This window comes from Aedes aegypti, chromosome 1, assembly GCF_002204515.2.
Source record: "Aedes aegypti strain LVP_AGWG chromosome 1, AaegL5.0 Primary Assembly, whole genome shotgun sequence".
NCBI classification, from domain to species: Eukaryota; Metazoa; Arthropoda; class Insecta; order Diptera; family Culicidae; genus Aedes; species Aedes aegypti.
In genome coordinates, this window is record NC_035107.1 from 253735528 (window position 1) to 253755975 (window position 20448).

The 20448-nt window shown below is 36.6% G+C and overlaps 1 protein-coding gene across 7 annotated transcripts in view; it reads left to right on the top strand.

The window, feature by feature from the left end:
* LOC5576740 (leucine-rich repeat-containing protein 24) overlaps positions 1–20448 on the top strand; it is an 826320-nt gene that overhangs the window by 533096 nt on the left and 272776 nt on the right. For all 7 annotated transcript variants that reach the window (XM_021837549.1, XM_021837550.1, XM_021837551.1 and 4 more), the window contains exon 3: positions 7660–7896. The gene's annotated coding sequence lies outside the window, so the exon portion shown is untranslated. The remainder of the gene's footprint in view (positions 1–7659; positions 7897–20448) is intronic.

Genomic DNA, 20448 nt, shown 5'->3' on the forward strand with positions numbered 1-20448 from the left:
CAAAGATTTGCCATACATGCCTTTTCGTTTAAAATCATGACTCAAGACTCATCATGACTTGTCGAACCGGATTCAAATTATCTCAAAAATATGAAATTTTTGAAATGGAATCAATTTCCCAGGACATTTTTCACTGTTTATGAAAACAAATGATGAAAACCCGATTAGCTATTCCAGCTTTCAAACAAAGTATATTTGAAAAGAGCGATCAATAAGATCCAATCCTACAATATTTTTAAATACGCTCATTTTTCGTTCCTAAAACATGATCAAATATTGCTAGGATGAGCTGTTTGAACCATATATTTACAAATTTATAAGTTCATAAAACAAAATTTCTTAAGAACGAAACTACATAGAAACAAAGTTTCCTTCAATCAGAATGTAGGCAATTTTTTCCTGTTAGGTAACTACAAATTGACAGTTAAATAAATGGGTAGACAATATGACAAATAGGTATTTACCAATTCAAGTTTAAAGCGTTGAAATGGCTTGAGAATCATAAGTTTACCAAAAACTAACAAAGAACAGTGAGAAAGTGCAAGTGTTGTCTATCAGCTGTATATTCCTCGTTATTATTTTTTGTAAAGTGAAAAAAGTTTTCCCCAAGCTGTTGAAATGGACAAAGTTCAATATTACGAATACAATTCTTTATGCTGTAACCCCTTCGGACTGGACGGCCACAAATCAGTAAGGACAATTCAACGATCGATCAGCCAAGGCCTCATCAGTAAGCTTCATTCGAATGGAGTTCGGTGGATTACGGAAAAGATGAAAATTTGCGTGAAGTGCTCCATTACCGGTGACCAGAAGGCTCTCGTAACGGATCTTCCAGAAGTAATGGCGTTTGAGAAACAAGTTTCACCACTATCTTCGTTGGCGTCGCCAAAGGAAACTCCTTCCTCTGGTGAGTCAGTTGGTTCTATAAATAATGTACAAAAATACAAGAGCTTGCTAAATTCTTGGAAATTTCTTTTCAAGTAAAATCTTCACGTTTGGATGCTTCTAGTAGTAACTATCGCAATGCTTCTATGGACGAAATGTTCAATCAAATTTTGAGTAAAATAAAGACTTGGTTTCCGCCTAATATTGTCGATGTTACAGAGGGTTTTAATTCCGTTTTATTAAATTTGAACTCAGCTGTTACAAAAGCCGAACCTGACAAGCAAATTGAACTTCTAAAATAACTTCCTAGGAATTGATCATATGCCAAAGTTAAAGCTCATTTGACGTGTCTCAACACGTTATAACTGAATCAAAAAAAATACAATTTAGGGATTCAACCACTTTCAACAGTAGGACGACCCTCGCATGGATCAGATGTCCAAGACATAGTTTCAAATTTTTACCTAAGGGATGATATCAGTCGGCCACTTCCTGGCTTGAAAGATACCCATATCTATTACGTTACCCAATGGAGTGCGCCAAAATGTTCAAAAACGCCTTTTGCTTGACCCTTTGGATACTTTATATAAACAATATTTGGAAACCTGTAAGAGTGAACAGGAATCTGTCTCATTCACATCGTTCTGGAAACTTAAACCAAAACAATGTGTTTATACAAAGGATTCATCGGCCTTGAATGTTTGTGTTTGCATGATACATGAGAATATGAAATTCATGGTTGATGCATTGAAAAAACTAATTGCTTTGAAGTTCATAATACAGAAAAAAAAAACTTAACACCTTTTTGGACTAGTCAAATGATATGTCCAGATAGTACAGATGATTGTTACTTGAGGTCCTGTGAGGATTGTAAATTAAAGAAATTAGATTTTGTTGCCAATCGCTTAGATGAAAACAACGTTGAAGAAGTTAATTATTGTTTTTGGATTATTTCTCCTCGTTGTGAAATTATCAACAAAGAAGAAAATGTAAATGATTTTATAGAAAACTTGAAAAATCTTACAGAGAAGTTTCTTGTGCATCAATTCAAAGTAGATAAACAAAATAAATTTATAAGAGTTAAAAAGGAATCACTAGTTGAAAACAAAGAAATAATGTGCCAGATAGATTTCGCAGAAAATTATTCGTGCGTGATACAAGTTTCCATTCAAAGCCATTACTTTGTACGACCTCAAGTAACAATACATCCATTTGTAATTTATTACAAAGACAAATTTTCGATCAAAGTCTTAAATTTTGTTGTAATTGCTGACATAAAAAAGCATAACACGACATCAGTTTATGCTTTCAAACAAAACTAATTTCAAGATTGAAAAATAAATTTCCTGAGCTTGAAAAAATCATTTATCTTTCTGATGGTTGCGGAGAGCAGTACAAAAATAAATCAAATTTCAAAAATGTAAGCAACCATGAAAATGATTTTAAAATTAGAGCAGAATGGCACTTTTTCCCAACCTCACATGGAAAAGGTCCATGTGATGGTATCGGTGGCAATATTAAGCGAATGGCTAGAGATGCTAGTATTAGAAAGTCAGCGGAAATTAATAACGCCAAACAATTTTTTTGACTGGGCTGTGTCGCAAAAGGTGAAAGATCAATTTAAAAAAGATTGGGATTTCATCTATGCAACTGAAAATGACTATTCAGAGGCTGAAAAATTACTTCAGGAGAGATTTTCTAACCTTGTTCCAATTCCTGGAACAAAAAAATATCATTCATAAGAGGGGACGGACCTGGTGTAGTGGTTAGAACACACGCCTCTCACGCCGAGGACCTGGGATCGAATCCCATCCCCGAGATAGTCACTAAAAATTTCAGTGATGACTTCCTTCGGAAGGGAAGTAAAGCCGTTGGTCCCGAGATAAACTAGTCCAGGGCTAAAAATCTCGTTAATAAAGATAGAATAGAATAGAAATATCATTCATTTATTCCAAAAGACGAATGAAGCATTTTTGCGAGTGAATTCTCAGATGCACATGCAAACCAAGAAAATACAGCATGCTTTGTTCTAAATACTACAAAGAAACGAAAATCTTCTGGTGGTAGCAACCAAGGCAATCTTCTTGGTTGAAAAAATAGATAGTTTTAAGATAAAATGTAAGTTATGTACTGAATAATTGAATAAATAAAATTAAAGAAAAATGTAAAAAGAATCTTATTTGTTCCATAGAAAAGAAAGAATCCCTTGGAATGGAAAAGAAACAGTTTTTTCAGCGTTGCTTAACGGTGTAATGTTTCATGAAAAATATAATCCAATCCGACTTATACTTCATTAAAACCAATCCCATATCGTTTCTTTCAGATCTTTTAGAAAGTTTGCAATTGCTTTGATAAAAAAAACCTTGTTTTTCTGATGTTTCGATTGAAATATGGGTTTTCAAAGAAAAGGCTACTATGGTCATTTTTCACAAAATTGACCATAACTCAGGAACAAAAAAAATGTACATCCTAAAAGTTACTAGAATTTAAGTTTAAAAAGTTTCCTTCTCAAAAATATTTTAATAAAAATTTCCGCGAGTTCGGGCATAGATTTTCCAGCTTTTCTTTATTAATTTCCCTAACGGTGGAAAATTTTGTGGAAAACTTTTTCCAGTTCATATTTTTTTTGGATTTTTGAGAAAATTTGCTTTAATTTTCATATAAAAACTTTGTTTCTACAATGTTTCGTTCTTAAGTTATGATTTTTCAAAGAAAAGTCTTATATGGCACATCTGGACATTTTTCACAAAATTGGCCATAACTCAAAAACGAAAAAAAAGTGCATTCCAAAAATTTCAGTGATTAAAGCTTATAAAATTACCTTCTCGAAAATATTTTTTTGAAAATTTTCCTCGAGTTCGGGCATAGCTTTTTCCGGCTTTTCTTTACGAATTTTCCCAACGGTGGAAAATTTTGTGGAAAACTTTTTCCAGTTCATAGTTTTTTTTGGGTTTTTGAGAAAATTTGCTTAAATTTTCATATAAAAACTTTGTTTCTACGATGCTTCGTTCTTGAGTTATGATTTTTCAAAGTAAGTAGTGTCAAGGGAAAACAAAAAATTTCCACCTGAGTTTTCTGGAAAAATAGGCGACCCCTGAATTTTTATCATTTTTTTTATACATATATCCATGAGCCCTGCCTGTGGAAAAAGTTTCATGAAAATCTGAGACCCTTCGGCCCAATTTGTATAATAAATAATCCCCACCAGCAAATTCATATTTGGAGTTTAGAGGTTTTGCGTCATTTTCAGAACAAACTTTAGGAACTCCTTAGACGACATATATTTTAAAAACATGTATTTCCATACATTTTTTCCGCAAAAACTTTATTTATGGACGAAACGTCGAGAAATGGTGTTACACGGTTTTTGAAATTTTGAAAACTTTTTTTTACACGGTACGCATCCGCCGTGTAAAAACAGAATCGGGTGTCACACCAAAAAAATATTTATTGAACACTTTGGAAATCAACTTTTTTCAGTGTCAATGACTAGAATCACATTGACAATTTTATCCCAAAATGCAATTGAAAACTCATTCTGTTGTCAACGATTTTTCAACTGTAACTCTCTAACATAATTCCTCCATTCTCGTACTCATATCATCTTTGATTCCTAGAAAATAAAAAAACCACAACACCATCCATTAAAAGGTATCAGACGTGCATAAAAAAAACCAATGTCTATGTCTAAGTGGTTTCACAGCTGAGTAGCCATAAACCGACACTTTATTAGAAACAGCTCCACCACCATCTCATGCTGCTCTCGAACTTCTTCGTTCAGTTAATGTTCTGTTCATTTCAACCAAACCCCCCGCCCCTCTTTAGTCCCCTTGAGGTTTAAAGGACATTCACCCCAGCGTCATAAAAGCATTTTTACTCGCAATTTACACGCGTGGGTTCAGCTAAGATTTCCATTTTACGGCGTGTCCCCAACCGTCTATCTCGCTCTCTATCTCGGTGACAGTCAGTGGTTTCAGATTTACCGAGGACCTTTTCCAGCGTATTTCCAGAGATTGAATATGGTGTTTTGCTGTTTGGTGGAGCGGATTGTACTGATGAAAAGGGAGGGTCTTTGAATGGGATTCTATAATGGAGCATTATTTTAAAAAATACGCAGCCATAAAGTGATCAACAGTGGTTATAAAATAATGGAAATTCGATTATGCGACAACTGGATGATTAGATTTTGAAATGGAAGTCATAAAAGTGGTATCGTGAAAGTGGTCTCCTATAATAAAATGCTGTTTAATTATGAAACTAACAGAAGTTTTGACTTTAGTTCCTTGAAAATTTATCAGATTCTGCTGTTTTCGTCAATATGGATTCCCCTGACATCGAAACAACCTCACCGGACAAGCTAGTTTGTACACATTATTGTAGTTTTTTTCCTAATCCGTCTAAGTCCAACATGACGCAAGCTGTACGGCCCTAATCGAAAACGTGATCCGACGAGAGGCAGCATTCCAGCCTAAACACATACAAACAACTCATACTCACACCCACGCACTCCAGGAAGCAATATATTGAAGAACAAAAATTATTATTCCGACCGTTATCCGGGTGTCATTCTTCTGCTGGAAATGGAAAACGACGTACAACAACGGCCCCCGTCTCGCCGGATGTCTCATTTCCCGGATTAAAACCGGAATTCAATAGGCATCCAATGACACACCCGACCCGGAGACCGACGATGACGACCCGACATACGTTTTTCACACATGATCCCCCGGAAAATCACCGACCCGAAGAACTACCACTAAACGATCCAGCCCTGAGAGGATAAGCCGGAATTAATGAATCTTTTTTCCCTCCAACGCAGAATATTCTCTCGTCGGCACTTGATTTCTCATTTATGCGATATCTTCGATCCTTCCAATGCCGCACCACGTAACTCGAAACGGGTCCTTCCCCCATCGTTCCACATTCCTCTACTGTGGGAATGTTGTGAATTGCTAAAAACCGGAAACAAGTCGGTATGCGTGTCTGTGACAGTCGACAAGTGGGTAACAGAGCAAATGGATTTCGAGTTTTCCCCCCCGGTAGAAACGCAGAGAGAAAAAACCATCGGTGCGGAGAAACTGATGAATTTGCAAATTTTCACAACAATCGGCTCGAAATTGGTTTTCCAATAAGTGGGAGTGTGTGTGGGTTTGGGGTTTGTTGTCGTACACAGACACGCAGCACTCGGGCGTTTCTTTGGTTTTGCTTTGGGATTATTTGGAACCGGTGAGAGTTGTAGTTAGGACGGAGTTAAGCTACTTCACATCTCAACCTCCAAATTCTTTTGATATTTTTATTTTTATTTTGAATATGAAACTCATAATTTGTGATATACTGTTGTTACTTTTGATACCTTTCGAAAACAAAACAGACAGGACAGACCGAGAAAAAGACAGAGAACAGACAAACAACAGACAGAAAACAGACAAAGAACAGACAGAAAACAGACAGAAAATAGATTGAGAACTGCAAAGAAAAGTCAGAACAGAACGGAGAACAGACAGAGAACAGACAGAGAAGAGACAGAGGACAGACAGAGAAGAGACAGAGAACAGACAGAGAATAGACAGAAAACAGACAGAAGGCAGACAGAACACAGACAGAGAATAGACGGAGAACAGACAGGAAATAGATGTAGAACTGCGAGAGAAAAGACAGAACAGGGAACATAACCGAGAACAGACAGAGAACAGGTAGAGAACAGACAAAGATAGACAGAACAGACAGAGAACAGAAGAGAACAGAAGAAAACAAGAAGAGGACAGAAGAGAACAGAAGAGAACAGAAGAGAAGTAGAAGAACAGAAGAGAACAGAAGAGAACAGAAGAGAAACAGACAGAACAGACAGAAAAGACAGAGTACAGACAGAACAGACAAAACATACAGAAAAGACTGAACAGACAGAACAGAGAAAACAATCAGCACAAATAGAGAATAGACCGAGAACAGACAGAGAACAGACAAAAAAACAGACAGAGAACAGAACAGGGAACAGACAGAAGGGAGAACAGACAGAGAACAGACAGAGAACAGACAGAGAACAGACGGAGAACAGACAGAGAACAGACAAAGAACAGACAGAGAACAGACGGAGAACAGACAGATAATAGATAAAGAACTGAAAGAGAACAGACAGAGCAGAACAGAGAAAAGACAAGAACATACAGAGAACAGTTAGAAAACAGACAGAGAACAGACAGAACAGACAGAAACAGTCAAAACAATCAAAACAAACAGAGACATACAGAGAACAGTTATAGAACAGACAAAGAACAGACAGAGAACAGTCAAAGAACATACAGAGAACAGACAGAATAGACAAAAAAATCAGAACAGACAGAATAAATTAGCCATTGTATACTTTAAGAAAGACGTTTGTATTGAAAGATTTCATGCAAAGAAAACGTTTCCATTTCTGAATATCCATTGTGAAATTTAAAAAAAAGTATTTTTAGATTTAAAAGATTTGCCACCAATCTGAGTTGGAAGGTACCCAGAAACCATGTGACCTGCATCACCTAGTACGTACCTGAGCATTATATTCACGCGAGGGTTTTCGACCTCCATATCCGGCACGGAACGGCGACCAGACCGGAATGCTGAATGTAAATCTCCGGTTCCATGTTTTCCACTATCTGCTTCCGTGGCCTCACATTCTCCAGGCAAGGAACACTTACCTAACCTACATACCAACCTTCTCGCCTGCACATTCGTGTTTGCCAATTGGAAATTCTAATAACGTCCGCTTCGTTTCTCCCCATTTCTCTTTCGCAGGATTTTCCAGAATCGAGCAACACGAACCGTGACCGAGAAAAGCTTTTTTTCCTGGCAGCCCAAAGATGTCTGTGTGTGTGTGTGAAACTAAATGAACGTGTGAAAGTGATTGTGTGAAACGGAAAGTGGGTGAAGAATACGAATCGAAGAAAGCTCACGTGGATGATGTGATAGCATGGAGCATTCCTTCTAGGACAACGTTGTCCAAATGAGCGAGACTGCTTGAATTTCAATGAGGTGAGTTTTTTCTGCTGCTTGTGATTTTTATTTAAACGATTATATGAGTCGAGAGTGGGTCGATGGGCTTCTATTTAAATGCACATATTGCGGGAGAACTTACGTTGAGGGCTGGAAAATTAAAGCGTACGTTTATTGGAATATGAGTTCAAAAATAGATTTTATTCGAGGCGAATGGAGGGGTGCAAACGAACGTGCTCATAATTCTGAATATGGGTTCAAGTGGAAAAGGGGATCCAAATTGAGTTTGGATCCAGATGGTAAGTGTTGGTTGAGGGTAATGTAATATTTGTTATCCTTTGGAAAGGGCTGGTATTATATCTAAAATATATGGCATTCAAACATTTAACCTCCATTTACATAATAGGTCTGGTAACCTGAGTATAATATTTCGTAAATGGAATCATTACGTATATGGAATTTGTGTTGCGTAAACGGAATTCTCACTCTAGAAATTCACAATGTATGAGGTTTTGTAGATTGACAGTAACTCATGTCTGACCATAACAACAAAGCAATATAAAAATGTGTAACAAATAACAAATCTTATTTCAACTCAACTCAAAGTGCTTCTATTTGGTGAGTTTTTTATTTAAGAATTCACTCACCAGGTGTGCATAGACTCCAGTTCTTCAACGACGGTTCTCTTTTACGACCAGGTTTTTCTGTCCGAGATTTAGATTATCGAACGTTTTTTAGAAATGATGAAAATCTTAAAAGTAATCTAAATAAAGGCTCATGATATTCAGCAAAACTATTCAGTAGATAAAGTGCTAACGTGAGATGCGCTATTCGGCCACTAGGCGGCGCTATTGAGCATCAATATTTTGTTTTTCTGATATCTAAGAATCCTGACTACTTAGAAAGATGGCGTATTCGGCAAAGTTGTTCAACAGCTCAAGCGCTATCGTTATAAAGCCATGAGATTCGGAATTGTGCCACCAGGTGGCGCTAGTGAGTAGCGTCAGTAGCTCAAGAACTATTATTATTTCTAGAACTATCATTTTTTCAGCCAAGAGATTTGTGATTTTGCCACCAGGCGGCGCTAGTGAGCATGAAACTTTTGTGGCTTCTTTGGGAAATTGTTCAAGAGCTCAACTGCCCATAGCTGCATATTTGTAACATTCGACAAAAGTAGGCATTGAGTAAATGGAGTACCAAGTGTGCATTTTTATTGCAGTATGGAAGGACACTAAAATTTCAAAAAATTACCTGGAACTCAAAAGTGCTTATTTGAGGCTGATATTTTGTACAACTCATGTCGCATACTAGGTGAATAGACAGAAAATAATTCTAATCGAAATTTCATTGCTATCACATTACGAGGTACATTTATAATCTCAATGTGACTGTTATGCGGTTATAATTACCAATGTGACAAAACAACTTGGTATTTTTTTCGAATTTTCTAGAACAATCTCATAGATTTCATTAAGTTGATCGAAAGTATTTATCGTTTGATGACTCTCCATGGTATTAACTCCAATTTGTCAAAAATGTCTAATGTGACTGTTATGCAGTTATGGGCAGTCAAGGGCTATCATTATTCTAGCAAAGAGATTCGAGATTTTACCAATAGATTGCGCTAGTGAGCAACAAACTATTGTTTTGCAAATATCTTAGGATCATGATTACATAGAACGGTTAAGCCATTGACAACTTGTTTGAGCCATACAATTCAAAATAATGCCACCGAGCGGCACTAGCGAATATGAAACTTTTGTTTTAAGGATATCTCAGAATCCTGACCAGTTATAAATATAAAAGCTTTGTCAAAGTTGTCCAGTAGCTCAAGGTTTGTCATTTGGCGGTGAAACTTTTGTTTTGAAGATTTCTCTGTATCATAAAATGCCGTCATCGGTGAAGTTGTTCAGTACAAAATTGGCGTACATGGAAATGTTTTGATGTAAGTTAAGCGCTGTTTTTAGTCGGTAGGTACAATCGATTAGATTATTCGCTCCACGTGGCGCCAGTAAGCATGAATCTTTTGTTTTTCAGATTTTTCAACATCTTATTAAGACTTATTAGGACTATGTCTTTGGCGAAGTTGTACAGTACCTCAGAGGCAATGTTTATTTTAGCCAAAAGATTCGAGATTTTGCCAGCAGGCGGCGCTTGTGAGCATAAAATTACTGTTTCTCGGATATATCTCAATCCTGATCATGTGGAAATATTACGTTTTTGGTTGTTCAGTTGTTCAGTTATAAGCAATCATTATTTTAGCAAGTAGATTTGAACAACAAAATTTTCACTAGTACCCCCTGGTGGCGAAATTTTGAATCATTCAGCTTTCATTTTCGAACACCTCCCCCCCGCCCCCCTTTGTTACACTTTTTGTATGAGTCCTCCGAAAATTTTGTAAGGCTTGTCACGCTTGGCTAGACCCCCTCCTCCTCCTTGGAGCGTGACGTAATTTGTGCATGACCCCGAGTGGACTTTCTGAATACAGACACCATCTTTCCAAGTGGTTAGAATCCTGATATGTTTACAAAACAAAAATTCCATATGCACAAGTGCCATCTGGTGGCAAAATCTCGAATCAAATGGCTCAATAATAATAAGGATAGCTCTTGAGCTACTGAATAACATCGCCGAAGACGCCATCTTTCTAAGTGATCAGGATCCTGAGATATCATCGAAACAAAAGTTTGATGCACGGCGGCGCTAGTCCTGGTGGCGGGATTCCGTATCTGAATCACCTCCGCATGTAAGTCCTTGAGGTATTGAACCCCTAGGCACCAACTTTCCAAATACTAAGGATATAGAGATATGACATGTTCCAAAGGTTACATTCTTATCCCCAAAGGTTCATGTGGTGCAAGTTCTCAACTAGGATGTTCTTGAACTCCTGAGTGTAAATCGTACGGAGTACTGAAACTTTGCCAAAGACAGTACAGGGTTATCTCTAAACGCTTACGAGATATACAACACCACACCCAAATTGATGAAATCTCATTAGCGCTGGACCTCATATAACGCCTTCTACCATGTTTCTTATGGGATACCTGACTGTATTCAGCTAGTTTTCCCCAATTCTTCTTAAACAGTGTTGCCAGCTAGAATTACGTTTGTGCTCCAATCGAATGTTTGGCATGCAACTCTTCTCTTAACTTTGTTGAACATTCGGTACCGTTATCTTTAAAATTGAATAGTAGATGCATAATACACTCCAATGTACAGTCGACTCTCCATAGCTCGATATCCATGGGACCATCGACTTAGAGAATTATCGTGTTATAGAACATACCAACATAGACAATTTTGAAATGAAAGGATCAAATTTTTGTATTTCCAATGTTTTTATGATCACTTTCGTTAGAAAGCAATATTTTTCATAGGTAACATTTTGAAAAATTATTTTTGATTTATTTTTCAAATTGATGTATTTTCTTGTTTTATTTGCTTTGGTTACAACTTGCAAGGCTTTATTCACTTCCAAACAAGAAGTGGTCCATATTTTCTTGTATGAAATTATTTTTAGAGAGATTCAAGATATGGAGGGAAATTTGCCTCATACGTGGCATCGACCAGTGGAGATATCGAGTTAAATAAATATCGATTAATGAAAAGCATGATGTATGATAATTTGAAGGGACAAAAAAATCCATCGAGTTATAGAATATCGAATTTTGGAGAGTCGACTGTAATATGCTCTTTTGATAACGTTCGAGCTGTCAGTGTTGCCATCTATTATCAGAAAAATTAAATGACCATGCTTAAATTTTGCAGAATATCTTGGATCAGTTTTCCACATCTAGACGTTGCATTTCTCAAAAACATAATTATTGCCCTGATATTTTTACGACTGATTCATGTTACGACTACGGTTGGAGTGTATCTCAGTCCACTGGTTAGGTATAAAATTGGTGTCTTGGAGAAAGTTGATCACCTAGATGACACCCATATGTCTAAAACTTTATTATTACAGAAAATAATTCCTAGATGGCGCTTGGGAACAAACATTTTATTCGATTACTTCACAGTCTAGTGATAAGGTACGGCACAAAGCTGGTGTATACGACAAAGTTAATGAACTAAATGAGACCTAGTCGTCTAAACCTTATTATTATCAGTTTGGAAATCTCTCACAAGATCGCGTAGGCATATATTTTATTATGGAAACGAGATACAAAATTGATGTATACGACAAATGTGTCCAACTAAGTAAGATGTATTTGCCTAATTATTAGTTCAGATAACACTCCCAACGAGGCGCTAGTGTTGTATTCGCTTATATCAAAGTCCAGTGATTAGATACAAAGTTGGTGCCTTTGGCCAAGTTGAACGACAAAATGAGATCTATTCGCCCAAAACAATCAATCAGAAATTGGTCTAGCTTGACAAGAACAATTAATACTCACTATAGAGTCGCGCAACAATAGGCTATTTTGAGTGCCTGTAACTTCGTTTCAAGTTTTGTATGAATCATGATACCATTTATGAATTGTTTTGAAAGCTCACAAGAGCAAACACATGTTTTCTAGCCATCGAATGAAGAAAGAAGATGGCCATTTGAAGGAAGTGAAAAACGGTGAAATTAGGTAGCTTGATTAAAAAAAACTAAAAATGGGACTTATTTGACAAAGCTAGTCATCTGTGTGCTAATTTGCCTTGGTTTTCTAGGTTAGCTATAAAATTCGTGGAACAGACCTTCAGATCTACAAGCGTAAACAGTGACCTCTCGAAGGTTTATGAACAACATTTATACCCATATATTCCCAAGAAAATGTACTCTGACATATTTTGAATTCAACAACTATTTAAAGTTATACAAGACAATTCCTTTGAATATTTGCCTTTAGATCTACGTGCCAAACCAGCGGTGCGCCGGAGGACTTTGAACATGATTATTACCTAAAGGGCTAATATTAATACTCAAACATGATAGCGTAGCTATAAACGCGCAGCTATTCAACAAACAGGTTACGCAAGTTTGCAGAACATCACCTGCAACTTACCGTTTTTTAATTAAATGAAAAAATCTTTAAGTTACTTTCTCTGGTCTATGATAAACCCTCTGAAACTTTTTCAAAAATTTCTGCAATTCAGTACGAATTCAGAAAAATTCAGACTAAATGAAGGATTTTTGTAGAGCGTCATCCAAGTTTCATCAAGACACTGTGATAAAATGCTTCAAACTTAAGTATTTTTTTTATGGGGAAACACAAAAAACAAGGGCGTGCTAAGAAATTATGCACTGAAGATGCTAAGCTACTCCCAAACTCCATCTGTTGGTTCCTTGTACAATTTCGATTATTCTGGTCAATCACGGAGTAGCAACTACGAATTGTATGGTCATCAATGCTCATGCTTATGCCCGTGCTCAATATCGTCCCTTCAGTATTTTACCTCTCTCCATTCTTTCAAATATCTTCCACAAATTCCATAAATGGTCTTTCACTTATTCCTTCTAAATTTATAAAAAAGAGGTGTATCAGAAATGCTTCCTAAGTTCCTAGTTTGTATGGTCATTCAAGAAAATGTACAGGAATTTCAAAATTTCTACAATTGTTTACAAAAAATCCCTTCAATAGTCAGAAAATTGTTCCAAAAATTTCGTTATAAATAGTTACTTTAATTATGTCAAAAAATACAACGGATCCAATTTCCATCTTAACACCAAATCCATGTGGATCTCGCTCATAATATAAAAGAGTTCTGCCTGACACAACTTCAAGATTTTTTTTCAGACAGTCTATTAAAAAAATCCAAAAAGTTCAGCAAAAATACTACAAGCTAGAAGTTTAATTGAACAATAATACAATTTTCATAAAGTTCTGTTAAATATTTCTGAATGTGGAAATTCATTATCTTATGACTTATAATTTTCCCAAGAATAACACCATTCATCAGATCTAATTCAAAAATGCAAAAAAAAAATTTCATAAACAGCATTTTTCTTAAAATAGTCAGAATTGATCTATAAGTAAAATACTAATCAAACAGTTTTTCAGAAATCTTTGTGGAAAATCATAAAAAATGCTGGAGATCCTTGTTATATTTAATTCTCATATAGAACGTTATGCAAAATAACAGGAAAAGCGAAGTTTCTACTAGAATACTCAAAAAAAGAAGTGAAATAACTTGGCTATGCCATCTGGAATTTTAAGAGGTAACGCTTCCCCAGATATGTTTTAAAAAGTCACATCGGAAAATTCGTCTGAGATTTCTTCACAAAAACTGGCAGAATATTGTTCTCTTATTAATTTTCTCACAAGAAAAAACCGAAGATGTCCTTAAGAACTTCCATCAAAATACAAAGAAAGATCCTTGTATAATTTATTTAGAGCATCTTATACCGTTTCCTCATAATATGAATGAATAAATACTAGGATAATAAAATGCCTTAGACCAAAAATATACCCGGGAAATTTAAGGAAGAAGATAAAAACCAATTCCTTAAAAAAAATTGTCAAGGATTTCACCAAAAATTTTGGGAGCAGAAAGTCTAAGACTCATAGTACAAACAGCTTCAGTAATACTCAAAATATGTTTCCTTAACTCCGCCAGTAGTTGTGTCGCAAATAATGCCAGCAAGATATATCAACTGAATTTTCATCAGAAGTTTGCCAAGATGTATCACCAATATGCGAAAAGAAATCCTCGAAATAATCCACCAGATATTGCACTAGGAACAAAGACAATTTTTTCAAGTTATTTCGAAAGATGTTGATTTTAAATTAACATTGATGTTGCTCTGCAATTCTATTATAATATTTCTAGAAACATTTTGCCATTAAAAATCCAAAAAAATCCGTTATATTCAAAATATCTCCGAAACACGTTTGCACATTTGTTTTCCTTTCTGTTTCACCAAAAAAGTGTATATTTTTTCAGGATTTGCCTAAAACAAATCCCATCATCAATCCATTAATATATGTCCAGAAGAAATTTTTTTATCTATTTATATTGGAAATATTTATGGACTTGTCCTAGAGAAATTAAAAAATGTATCGTTTAAAATTTCTTTGAAGTCCTAGAGCAGTTCCTGAAGAAACTGAATTTGAAGAAAAGTAATATTCCTGATGGATTTCCCGAAGGCATAAATGGAGAATATCATAAAAGACTGTGACTGTCTTGAAAGTCTTAGTTAATGCCCAAACTTTGATTCAAAAAATATTGTAAAATCATTCTCCTAAAAAAGTATTTTATGATCCATTTATTTGGGGACTGACCTTAAAACAAAGTTCCAGGGAAAACTGTGGAAACATTTTTGTAGGAATGTTTGTAAAGCAGATTGCAAAATACATTGATTTATTCTTGGTTTAAGAAATGGAAAAATATATGAGAGAATATTATGAATAATTCGTTCAAGTTAATTATGAAGGCAAATAATGGAGTAAAATAACATTTTTTTAGTGGAATCAGTACAAATATATGACGTAATCACTGACAAAATAAATCAGAGAAATCTTTTAGAAGACTCAAAACTAAATCCTATAAGGTTGCTTACAGAAAACTTTTTTGACATAACAGAAAGCAAAACTACAAAAAATCATGAATTAATTCTAGGATAGATTTTTAAGAGCTTGAAAATTTGTAAAACTATAAAAAATATTGAAAAAAAAAACATATCAGACCTTGCCAAAAAGTCAATAGAGGCGTTGCTAAAGATATTTTTTTATTGGAATTGTTGGATGAATTTTCCAAAAAAGTTCTTGGAAGAATCTGAGAACAATAAATTTATTGACATGTAATGTTTTTCATTTTTACAATCGAAATTTTATAAACACTACTGAATGCGCAAAATGATTTAAGACAAAAGATCTTTCGACCGGGCCTTTCTTAGTAGGTTAGAGCTCCTGGCTACAAATCAAAGCAATGCTGAAGGTGTCTGGGTTCGATTACCGGTCGGACCGGCATCTTTTTGTAATGAAAATTTCCTTGACTTTCCTGGGCATAGAGCAGTGGTTCTCAACCTTTTTGCAGCTGCTTTGAAGTTCTACAAGCATCTCGTGGACCCCAAAATTGGATGGTCTATAAATGAAAGTTTATGGAAGCCTTCCAAAGATCTCATTATGAAGCAGCATATAACCTTGGCAGGGACACCCAAAAGTCAAAAAATTAAACGGATTCAATTCCACTAACGTCGCTTTTGTGGGAAAAAAAATACTTGCTTAACTTTGCCACTTGTCTCCAAATGTCAAAAAAGAATACGCACATTCCGGGAAGCACATTTCACTCCATTTCGGAAAGCTCTGCTAATCCGACATCCAACCCGGGTCGCACTGACCTCAGAATATACCAAGAATCGCCCACGCCCGTTGGCGTAATGGACAGAAATCATTAACAATTAACTGCAGATAGAGAGCCAGACAGCGTCCTCTCGGTGGCCTTAATTTCCACGGACGTGACCGAAGCTTTTTGTCTCAGCACACCCCCCCACACTAAATCAAGTGCAATTTTCCACAACCTCGCAAAGGCACATCATTATGAGCTTCGCGGTGGCCGCGAGTTTTGAACGTGTGAGCTCCAGAAGGAACCAAGGGCCAACAAGTACCCTAACGCCACATTAAACATTAAAACTTGCCCGGTAATTACCCATAAATCTTGAAATTTTCGCCCTTACTTACCGATAGCCAGGGCACTCAGCGCCAGTCGTCATTGCTTTGCGTTGGCCCTTGCAATCATCCAGTGGTGAGTCTTGCGTTCTAAACGAGCCTCGGAAATGGACTTGTTCAAGATGCGTTCCTCGCCTTCCCTCAAAATCCCTCCGCCCACCGTGTGGCCGGAAAAACATTACCCGGAGCACGGTGGAGCGCAGTTTCATTAGAGCAGAATGACGATTTATCGTCGTAGTCGTTGGTGCGGAAGTAAGAGGCGGCCCGAGTGAAATTGCAATTGGGATCCGAAACGATTGCCGGCGCTGACCCGGTGTAGAGCTTTCTAGGCTGAAGCGGTCGGTGACGAGAACTATGATAATGATGTCTTGTTTGTGGAGTTTCGGTGTGGGGTGGCTGAATATTTGATATAATGATATTTGGAATAAGATGAAACAGACAAAACAGACAAAGAACAGACAGAACAGACAGAACCTATAGAAAAGACTGAATAGACAGAGAAGAGACAGAGAAAATAGACAGAACAGACTGAACAGACAGAGAAGAGACAGAGAGAACAGACAGAACAGGAAGAACAGACAGAACATACAGAACGAAATGAAATCATACAGAGAACAGACAAAAAACAGACAAAGAACAGACGGAGAACAGACAGAGAACAAACAGAGAGCAGACAGAGAACAGACAGAACAGGCAGAACAAACAGAACAGACAGAACAGTCAGAAGAGACAGAACAGACAGAACAGACAGAACAGACAGAACAGACAGAACAGACAGAACAGACAGAACAGACAGAACAGACAGAACAGACAGAACAGACAGAACAGACAGAACAGACATAACAGACAGAACAGACAGAACAGACAGAACAGACAGAACAGACAGAACAGACAGAACAGACAGAACAGACAGAACAGACAGAACAGACAGAACAGACAGAACAGACAGAACAGACAGAACAGACAGAACAGACAGAACAGACAGAACAGACAGAACAGACAGAACAGACAGAACAGACAGAACAGACAGAACAGACAGAACAGACAGAACAGACAGAACAGACAGAACAGACAGAACAGACAGAACAGACAGAACAGACAGAACAGACAGAACAGACAGAACAGACAGAACAGACAGAACAGACAGAACAGACAGAACAGACAGAACAGACAGAACAGACAGAACAGACAGAACAGACAGAACAGACAGAACAGACAGAACAGACAGAACAGACAGAACAGACAGAACAGACAGAACAGACAGAACAGACAGAACAGACAGAACATACAGAACATACAGACAGACAGACAAAACAGACAGAACAGACAGAACAGACAGAACAGACAGAACAGACAGAACAGACAGAACAGACAGAACAGACAGAACAGACAGAACAGACAGAACAGACAGAACAGACAGAACAGACAGAACAGACAGAACAGACAGAACAGACAGAACAGACAGAACAGACAGAACAGACAGAACAGACAGAACAGACAGAACAGATAGAACAGACAGAACAGACAGAACAGATAGAACAGACAGAACAGACAGAGCAGACAGAACAGACAGATAACAGAGAGAAAACAGACAAACAACAGACAGAACAGATGGAAGACATGAAGATAACAGACAGGGAACAGACAGAAAACAGGCAAAGAAGAGACGGAGAACAGACAGAACAGACAGAACAGAAAGAACAGTCAGAAGAGACAGAATATACAGAACAGAAAGAACAGACAGAACATACAGAACATACAGAGCAGACAGAACAGACAGAACAGACAGATAACAGACAGAGAACAGACAGAGAACAGACGGATGATAGGCAGAAGACATACAGATAACAGACAGGGAACAGGCAGACAGAGAACAAACTGAGAACAGACAGAGAACAGACAAGGACCAGACAGAAGACATGCAGATAACAGACAGGGAACAGACTGAGAACAGACAGAGAGAACATACAGAGAACAGACTGCCCAGTAAACACACGATCGTATATAAAAGGATATACAGTACTGGACAGAATAAAGTACGGCAATTTTTTAATACAAAATGATCAAGTTTGGAGTCTTATATCTTGGTTTGTAGTTGTCCGATTGACCTGAAATTTTCACCGCAGCTTGAAAGTAACCTCAAATTTGCTAGGCTAGAAATTTATAGTTTTTGATTAACGAACTTTTAAGTTATCGCAAATCTCAAATTTTGACAAAAAATGAAAAAAAAATTAAATAAAAATAATTTTTAAATGAAAATACTTAGAGCAATATGCCCTTCTGCAAAAATGTACAATTTGATAAGACACATAAGTTTGCAGAACATAATATTTCGGTAAAACTGATTGTTTTCAAAATATTTTCAAAATTAAGTTTTGCTTTTTTTGTAAATTGAAAGATTTTCAATAATTTAAAAGATTGTGTTTCAAATGCAGTGATATTTTAATTGAGTAAAATCTATGTTATATCTAGGCTGTGGTGAAAATTTCGGATCATTCGGACCACTAAAAGCTGAGATTCAGATCTCCAAACATGACCATTTTGTATGGAAAAACGGCCAATGCGTACTTTATTCTGTCCAGTACTGTAAGGGTACAAATGTGGAGGCGATATACGTACATTGTACATGCAGTCTAATGGAGTATGTACGTATATCGCGTCCACTTTTGTACTCATATATGCTATCGTATACGAGTTTGTGTTTACTGGGTGAAAACAGACAGATAACAGACAGAGAACACGCAGAGAACAGACAGAGAACAGACAAAAGACATACAGATAGCAGACAGGGAACAGACAGAGAGCAGACGAAGAACAAACAGAGAACAAAGATAGAGGTAACAAATAGAGAACAAAAAGAAAACAGACAAATAACAGACAGACGATAGACGATAGACGATAAACGATAGACGATAGACGATAGACGATAGACGATAGACGATAGACGATAGACGATAGTTAATAGAAGATAGATGATAGACGATAGACGATAGACGATAGACGATAGATGATAGACGATAGACGAAAAATAATTGATAAAAGAGAACAGTAGAAATAAGAATAGGAATAGAAATAGGATAAGGACAAAAGAAAACTATAAGAAAATATGAAATAAGAAATGGTCAGTGGAAGACCATAAATTAGGCAGTTTGAAGAAAACAGTAACAAATGATAGATAAATTCGAAAGTAAAGAGGAAATCTTAGTCGTTATAAGAAACCATTAGAGAAAACTCATGTTATACCAGTATGTCATATATCAACTTCGTTCACATCTATTCTCAAAGAGCAATATAGTTTATTTACCGTTCCCGAAGCCCGTGGCAACGAATGGCATCTTGACCGTTTTCCACTTTCTGCACTGCACAAGTGGGGGTTGAAATTAAATAATAATCTTGCCACTTATAACACACCAGCCCGACCGTGTACCATAGCAATAATCTCTCGTTGTTTCGCAATAAATATCCGGCGAACGTGTACGCGTCCCCGTACTCCCACGGTAAATAATGAAAATGGGAAAGTCTCCGCTCCTTCGGAGAACGGGGGATGTTTTTCCTAGACAATACATCGTTTTGTAGACGGGGAAAATGATGTTCAGTTCACTATTCTGGTTGTATTTTTGAGATAGAAATTTTATGCCATGAAAGATGTTTATTCCCTAAACTTCTCCAAATTAAATTTTGATTGAATATCAAAAGAAATGATGGATTCAATAACCTGGCAATGTTGTGCGGAAAATTAGGTTTTAGGTCGGTTTTAACGAAGCTATAAATCCTTGGAAGGGCCTTCTATTACTTGTCTTGAATTAATGCTAATAATTTTTAAAAATATTTCATCTTTCATCAAATATTTACAAAAAAAAAAGGTGGAAAACATCACCTTTCGAAGCTCGACCGTGAATCTTCTCGAAAGACAAGCACAAATGCTTCACAAACTATCCCTACAAGGTTCTCAACTTCCACTCCACCAAAGTGGATACGAACCGGGATCCGG